Source organism: Nicotiana tabacum, chromosome 19 (assembly GCF_000715075.1).
Source record: "Nicotiana tabacum cultivar K326 chromosome 19, ASM71507v2, whole genome shotgun sequence".
Lineage (NCBI taxonomy): Eukaryota > Viridiplantae > Streptophyta > Magnoliopsida > Solanales > Solanaceae > Nicotiana > Nicotiana tabacum.
Window position 1 is genome coordinate 88,394,242 of NC_134098.1, and position 8,551 is coordinate 88,402,792.

Here is an 8,551-nt window from a genome sequence, read left to right on the forward strand (position 1 = left end):
AGATGGACTAAAGTACAGTCTAATAAGTGTATCACAACTGTGTGATAGAGGAAACATGGTAGCATTCACATCTACCAAATGCTTTGTGATAAATTTTACCACTGACAAGATAGTTTTGCAGGGAAAAAGAGTGAACAACATATATGTTGTAGATCTATCCACACTTTTAGAAAATGAACTCACTTGCTTAAGTGTGTTGGATAATGACCCCTCCTTTGGCACAATAGACTTGGACATGCCAGTGTAAGTCAACTCAACAAACTTGTCTCCAAGGACTTAGTGATAGGACTGTCTAACATTAAGTTCAAGGAAGATAAGGTTTGTGATGCCTGTGCAAGGGGGAAGTAGGTAAGATCCTCTTTAAAAAGCAAGAAAGTGGTAAGTACCACCAGGACGATGGAACTGGTCCATATGGATCTTTGTGGACCAATAAGAACATTAAGTAGAGGTGGTAAGAGAAATGTGATGGTCTTATTGATGATTACTCTAGGTTTACTTGGACATTGTTTTTAACATCTAAAAATGAAGCATTTGACATGTTCACTTCGTTTGTTAGAAAAACTCATAAACAACTAGGTAATCAACTTGCATCAATTAGGTCTTATCATGGTACTGAATTTGAGAATGCTAAATTTGCTGAATTTTGTGATGAACATGGCATAGATCATAACTTTTCTGATCCTAGGACTCCACAACAAAATGGAGTAGTTGAAAGAAATAATAGGACACTTGAAGATATGGCTAGGACTATGCTTCTTTCTAGTAAACTGCCCCACAGTTTCTGGGCAGAAGCTGTGAACACTGCATGTTACATCATAAATAGGTGCATGACTAGACCTCTTGTAGAGAAGACTCCCTATGAGTTACTTAAAGGGAGAAAGCCAAACATATCCCATCTTAGGGCATTTGGATGCAAGCGCTTTGTGCACAATAATGGTAAAGACTCCCTAGGTAAGTTTGATCCAAGAAGTGATGAACGAGTGTTCTTGGGTTATTCTTCAAATAGTAAAGCTTACAAGATTTATAACAAAAGAACTATGTGTGTAGAAGAAAGTGTACATGTAATTTTTGATGAAACTAACATTCTTTCTGAGAGACAGGAACATGAAGATGAAGCAATTGGGCTGGTTAGAAACTCAAATAAAACCACAGCCCAGACTGAAGCTGCACCAAAGGAAGGAACAGGTGATGGAACATGTCCTTCTACGCAGGGCAACCTGACAGGGGGAACTGATCCTCAAACCCTGAGGGAACCTGTCCATGAACCTGTTCCCCAGCAACAAAACACTGAAGGAACATCTAAGGGAAACCAACTGGTTGTGAAACCTTATAAGTACCAAAGTTCTCATCCCATTGAGAACATAATTACTGATCCAACCTCTGGAATCAAAATCAGATCTTCTTTGAAGAATCTTTGTGCTTTTAATGCTTTTCTATCTCTTATTGAACCTAAAAATGTTGCTGAGGCTTTGCAGGATGCAGACTGGGTAAATGCAATGCAAGATGAACTTAATCAATTTAAGAGAAGTCAAGTTTGGCATCTGGTACCAAGACCCAAGGACAGATCAGTAATTAGTACTAAATGGGTCTTCAAAAACTAACTTGATGAAGATGGAACAGTTACAAGGAACAAGGCAAGATTAGTGGTTCAAGGATATAGTTAAGAGGAGGGCATAAACTATGATGAGACTTTTGCTCCAGTTGCAAGATTGGAAACAATTAGACTCCTCATAGCATTTGCTGCTTACATGGAATTCACTCTCCATCAGATGGATGTCAAGAGTGCCTTACTCAATGGCTATCTAAATGAAGAAGTGTTTGTCAAGCAACCTCCGGGCTTTGAAAGCAAGGAATATCCTAATCATGTGTACAAGCTTGACAAGGCACTTTATGGGCTCAAGCAGGCTTCAAGAGTATAGTATAAAAGATTATCAAAAATTTTGCTTAAGCATGGCTACAAGAGAGGTAAAATTGACAATACTTTATTCTTGAAAGAAAAAGGTAAAAATCTCTTAGTATTTCAGATATATGTTGATGATATAATCTTTGAAGCAACCACTAATAACTTAAGTAAAGAATTTGCTAAACTAATGGGGAGTGAATTTGAAATGAGCATGATGGTTGAGCTTAATTATTTTTAGGCTTACAAATTAAATAAAATTCAAATGGAACTATGATCCATCAGCAGAAGTATGTAAAAGAGTTGCTTAAAAGGCTTAAAATGAAAGATTCCAAAGAAATTGACACTCCTATTGCAACAACTACAAAGTTGGATATAGATTAACCTGGTTCATCTGTTGATCAGAAGTTGCATAGGGGAATGATTGGCTCATTGTTGTATCTCACTGCGAGCAGACCTGACATTATTTTCAGTGTAGGCCTTTGTGCAAAATTTCAGGCGAATCCAAAGCAGTCTCACTTGACTGCTATCAAAAGGATTTTGAGATACCTAAAAGGCACCACTGACCTTTGTCTATGGTATCCAAAAGGTAGTAATTTCAATCTAGTGGGATATGTTGATGCTCATTATGCAGAGTTTCTTATGGATAGAAAGAGCACCTCAGGTATGGCACACTTTCTTGGCTCATGCCTTGTGTCTTGGGCCACCAAAAAGCAAAATTATGTGGCCTTATCTACTGTTGAAGCTGAGTATGTTATTGCTGCTTCATGTTGTGCTCAATTATTGTGGATCAAACAACAATTAATGGACTTTGAAATTGATGTTAGTTGTATCCCCATCTTTTGTGATAACACTAGTGCAATTAGTATGATCAAGAACCTGGTTCATCACAAGAGAACTAAGCACATAGATGTTAGGAATCACTTTTTGAGGGACAACTATGAAAAGGTTTGATCACTGTGAAATTTTGTACTACTGACAAGCAAATAGCTGATATCTTCACAAAAGCTATAAGTAGAGATCACTTTAAAAGGAACAGATTAGAATTAGGGATGATTAAGATCACCTAAAAGGACAAGTTCAAAATTTCACAATCGAAAACAAACATGAAAAAAAAATGGTTAGAAAATCTGTAAATTTTGTATATAGTTAGATTAGATTTTGCTCAGTCTCATACTTTCAATAGTATACTCTTGTGCCATGTTCTGAAATGACTCATTAATCTCTAATGATATTATCTCTATTCTCTTGGAAAATTCAGACTTACACAAGAGATTTCTCAGTGAAGAACCTGGTTCATCAAGATTACTTGGTATGTATTCTACACTCTGCATAATTTGAAATAATTATATTTGGATCATGATTAAAAGAAGAGTCCCATCTAATCCCAAATTCTTTTTGGACTTATCCGTTACAAAATAAACCAGTTCTATTCAAAAGAAGTCCTAACCGCTATTAAGTGCCTAGATTCTAGGGATAGTCTTGAACGTCTTTTCAAATTGACTTGCAGTTTGATTAGACTTCTGCAAAAGTTGTTGTTACTCAAGTGAACTCCTCCACTTTATATTGATTGGGATTCATTTGTTTCTTCACTTCTAAATTTTCAAGCCGTCCAAATTCTCTCAAACTTCTCTCCTCTTCTACTCTCACACAAACTCGTTTTCTAAAGCTCCCAAACTCAGAAATGGCAAACCCTTCTGAAAATCATTCATCCCCACCCAAGGAAACCACACCCACACCATCTATCACACCTTCAACCACACCTCTGTCTAATAAAGGAAGAACTAAGACGCTTGCTCGCAAGGCTGTGGCTGGGAGCGCATTATCTAAGAAATTAGATAAACAATCGAAGGATAGCCATGTCCAGGAACCTCAGAAATATGAAGACTCATTTAAGTCTACTACTGAGGGGGAAGAAACGGTTTCTTCTAAGACTGAACAAGTAACATCTGGCCCTAAATTTACTCCTAAAACTATTTTTGAGGTTGCTACGAATTTGGAGAATAGGTTTATGCTGGTAGGATCCATGGCAGATGTTGAAACTACTGAGTCTGGAAGAGTTGGTGGTAAAAATAAAAAAGGAAAAGAAAAAGAGAGTGAGGGTGCTCGGAGTACTGTGAGGGGAAAGGGAAAAAGAGTGGTCGGTTCTTCACCCACTCCTATTAGTTTAACTAAAGAATCAGGTGCAATGGTTGTTTGGGGTGAGGAATTTGCTGGAATAGAAGAGTGTGTGAGAAAAACAGGGGGAAGTGGGTCTGGAGAAGCTGTTGAGGGGCTGGTTCAACTTGGGAAAAATGTAGATGAACCTGTTCCATCTGAACAGGAAACTCTCGTAGACATGCTGAAAAGGGTGACTGCAAGTTACAATCCAAAGAAGAAAGGAAGCTTAGGAGTTAACACCCCTGGCACTGCTAGGGCAAACAAGAAAAGGAAGGCTGCCTCTTTTATCCCTGTTGAAATTTCTCCCAAAAGAAGAAGAGCCACAAGAAGTCAGAAGAAGCAGAGTGAGGCTGAACTGGAGAAAGCCTTAGGAGAAAGTAAAAGAAAAGTTGTTGCTAAGGGAAAGAAGAAGGTGGGTGAGCCTGGTATCAGAGCTGGTCCTTCGAGATGATGATGAGACAGAAGAAGTGGAGGTTCTGACTCCTAAAGCTAAAAAAGCCAAGACTTCCACAAAGAAGTCTATTTCAAAGTCAAAGTCCGCTGAACCATCCACTTTGGCTAAAAGAACCAGGTCTGCTATGAAATCAAGAAAAATAAAAATTGTGGAGAAAGAAGAATGGAGTGAAGAGGAAGAAGAAGATGATTCTGATACTGAGAAAAACAAGATGGTCAAATTTGGAAAGAGGACTATCTTGAAAGGCAGACTCCTCAAGGACTTGGAGGAGGAAGGAATGGTGATGCTTTTAGAGAAGTTACAATTGCAAGGCTGGAAGGACATGGGCCTTCAGATGGATGGCAGGCTGGACAAAAATGAAATTGTGGAGTTTATGGCCAATTGTGAGATAAAAGATGGTAGGGTCACCAGTGTGGTAAAGGGCGTGAAAGTAACTTTTGATGAGAAAGAGCTGGGAAAGATCTTGGGTGTATTTGCTGAAGGGTACAATGATTATAAGAAACTAAAATGGCCAAGTCTAGAGAATCTCTCTACTGCCCTTGCCATTACTAGGAAATTTGGTGACAATGAAGAGGAATTTGAGCCCAAAGCTATTTACAAAAGTGAGATGAAGTCACCCCACAAAGTGATGTTCGAATTTGTAAACAAATGTGTGCTGCCTAGGCAGGAAAGGAGGCACATTGCCACATTCATGCACCTGGTCTTTATGGAATGGTTGGACAGTGGGTGGCAAATCAATTGGCATGGGTTTATAAATTAGATTCTTGATAGGGTTCTAAATGGCACCAGCCTTAAGCCTCCCAGTCTAGTGTAGATCAACCAGTGACCCAGTTCGGCATTTTTTTGTTTTTTTTGCTCATGTTCAAATATTTTTATTTCTTCTTATGCTTTGTGGTAGGATCTTATCAATCAATGAAATTCATTGTCTTTTGCTCTAACTGTTTGTTTATATTTCTTAGATGGCTAATATCCTTAGATTGATATATGATGATTAATCCATGATTGCTTGTGAAATAGCCCCAGTGGCCATGAGTAATTTCTATTTAAAATCTGATTATCTAACATTATTATGCAACTTTTCAATGATGCTAAAATGGGGTGGGAAAGGTTGTGCTTTCACTTTGGACAATGATGTTTATAATCTAATGAACCTGGTCCTTGATGATAAGTGACTTTAAAAAGGTAAAATGTTCTAATATTGTGTTGATGTTGGGCTGAGTTGAAACATGGCCTAAGCTTATGAAAAGCACAGAGTTTGTCATCATCAAAAAAGAGAGAATTTGTTGGCCCAAGTGAAGTTTTGTTTTGAAGATTGACAAAGGAAGCTCAGACATGAACCAGGTCCATCCCATGTGTACACAGCCACGGGCAGATTTGAGCATGAGGAATGCACGTGAAGGAGATAAGCTTAACTTGTTATATCTGATATCTCCTGATCGAAAATGTTGCATATTTGATAAGGAGAAGGACTCTTTACTCAAAGAGAACACTATCCAAGATAAGGGAGGAGTTAGAAGTTGAGGATAACTAGAACTCTTCCACCAAGGAAGAGTAGCATTAGAACTCTAGTTATTTCTTATTCTACTAACTATATATATTACAGGATGTTCTCATTCTACAGGCATGCACAAAAGCAGAAGTTAAACGTGAGCTGAGAGCAAAATAGCAAGGTATTTTGCAAACAATTCTTGTGTGATTCAAGTGTGCGAACCTGAAGCTACATGAACCAGATAGAAGAACCACTTTCAAGTGTCTGTCTTTTATTCTAGTTCAATTATAGTAGGTGATTTTCAAATTGTATCTTTCAGCTTTATCTAGAGGCAATTGTAATAGGTACTCTGAGTATTCAAGTTAGAGTTAACTTGAAGTTGTCGCAACAATTAGAGACTGGTTGCCACAATGGGATTATAGGTAATCCTTAGGTTTACAAAGAATATTTGTAAATGCTGTTTTGGCTCAGTGATTTAGTGAAATGTTGGGAAAATCCTACTGAGTAGTACGTCATGGTTTTTTCACCTTTTGAGTCGGATGTCTTCCACGTAAAAATACTTGTGTTCTTTACTTTCCGCATTTACTATTTCAGCAGCAGTAGGTTAAGGAACACTTAGAAGAACCAGGTCCTTCTATAATCAGTGCACGCGAAAATTGGACACCACACAAATCACCCCTCTTGTGTGGCATTGACATATAAAATATCAGATAAAGTACACAATATTATTGCATTGCTTAATGGGCTGCTATATAACTCTGCCAGTGTGAGCTTTGCAAGGTATAGATAGTTCCAAGATTGGATTAGGAATTGTGGTAGGATGAAAATAGTGAAATTATGATGAATTCTCTTAGTGATATTGATGCTATGGGGCTGAGTTGAGCAATAATTTGGCTATCACTTGTTTTCCCCGCTGAAGAAATTCTGCAGGTTGTTGTTGGGTATCCGGGGAGGGGGAGGATCATGGAGTGAACTGAAGTCGTGGCTCTTTGTTGTCTTTTGGTGGTGCGCAGATTGTGAAGTGTCTTTTGACTTTTGGAGGATAAGTTTGATAGTTAAAAAATACTCTTTCTGAATTTCTGTTTGATTGGGCACGGAATTTAATAAAAAATGAAGATTTTTTGAATTTATGGACTTAGTCAAAAAGGGATCCAGAGTATTTGTGTGGTTATAAAAGTTTCTCATTAAGGATATAATTATAAGTTTAAGTAAAATTTAGAAAGGGATCGTTCTTTTTTGAACAGATCAAGAAAATAGGTTTAGGAGATTATAAAAATACTTTCAACTTCCGTATTGCTTCTAGTAGAGTTGTTTGACTAAATTGGGTCTTCAAACTTTCTGGTTTGGCAACAGCGAGATTTAATGGCCATCCGAATTAGAGTGAAGAAAAAGAATTGATTTGACTTCGACAGTACTTTGTTGGTTTTTATGTTTGGAAATTCAGTTATCACCCGAATAAAAGAAGAGTTAAGAAAAAATCAAGGCAAAATGAAAAGAAAAGGAAAAGATTCCAGAAAATGAGTACCCTGACAAAGTAAGGTCAGAATCATAGGCATAGAACATCAGGAAAAGCTTCAGCAAATGAACTTCAAGATTAACCAAAGAACCCCAATCCACCGCCAGATGTCTGTCAAAACCTATTAATTCAGCAAATAAGATCATAAGAAGAACAGATAGTAAGAGAAGATCAAATAAAGCTTAGAGACTAGAACCTAGAGCAACATGACTTACGAATTTCCCAAATTCCACCTTATCAAATAAAAAAAAATGAAGCCAAGTTTCAGAATTTGACAAAAATGACTGAAATTTCCCTTAAAGAGTTCCTCCCACTGACAGCTATCAGTCATAGAAAAACGTGAGGTAGGTGTGATAAAAAGAGGAATGTGAGGTAGGCACTGCGGGTTGAGATGCTTTGAGTGCTTCGGGTCTCTTTTCCATAAGATGATGGAAATTTAAGAGCGCTCTGGTCACTTTGGGGGTTTGATTAAAGGTCATTGTGCTAACTTTATGTTATATGAAAATGAAGATTAATTTTGTCTCTTACTTAACTGTGCCGATTAAATTAAAAATGCTCTTAAAACTTTTGAACTCCAATAAAAAAAAACTATTAAGAAAAATCTTTAAGCTCCAATGAAGATATCTACAAAGAAAAAATGGGTTATTCGAAGTTTCAATTGCTTGCTCGTTTACATATTCCTTCTCTTAAGCTCCAACGAATTTTATGCTTACTCTAGTATTTATTTTCTGTCTCAAAACAACTATGGTATTTTTTTCATGGGCGATGTCTGAATTGACTATGTGATTGTTCCTATGTGTCTTTGTTAAGGATTACAAGGAGATATTGGGTTTCATGGTTTACCATAGGCCTTTCTAAATACAATGTAAAATGTTTCCTACTTAAACAATTTTTTACCTTAGTAATCATTTGTTTTGAGTCATTTTTGGTGTTCTTTTAGACATAAAATTGGTGGAATATTGTAACACCCCGGAAAATTTTGAATAATTAAACGCTATTAAGAAAGTTGATGTGCGCTAATTATATTATTTT

At 37.1% G+C, this 8,551-nt stretch overlaps 1 long non-coding RNA gene across 3 annotated transcripts in view; it reads right to left on the reverse strand.

Moving 5' to 3' along the window:
• The window catches only part of LOC107767553 (uncharacterized), a 29,267-nt gene extending 21,280 nt beyond the window's left edge, over positions 1-7,987 (reverse strand). For all 3 annotated transcript variants that reach the window (XR_012702850.1, XR_012702849.1, XR_001643937.2), the window contains exons 1-2: positions 7,735-7,987; positions 7,529-7,640 (exon numbers count right to left, since the gene is read on the reverse strand). This is a non-coding gene — a long non-coding RNA (uncharacterized LOC107767553). The remainder of the gene's footprint in view (positions 1-7,528; positions 7,641-7,734) is intronic.
• Positions 7,988-8,551: the final 564 nt, after the last annotated feature.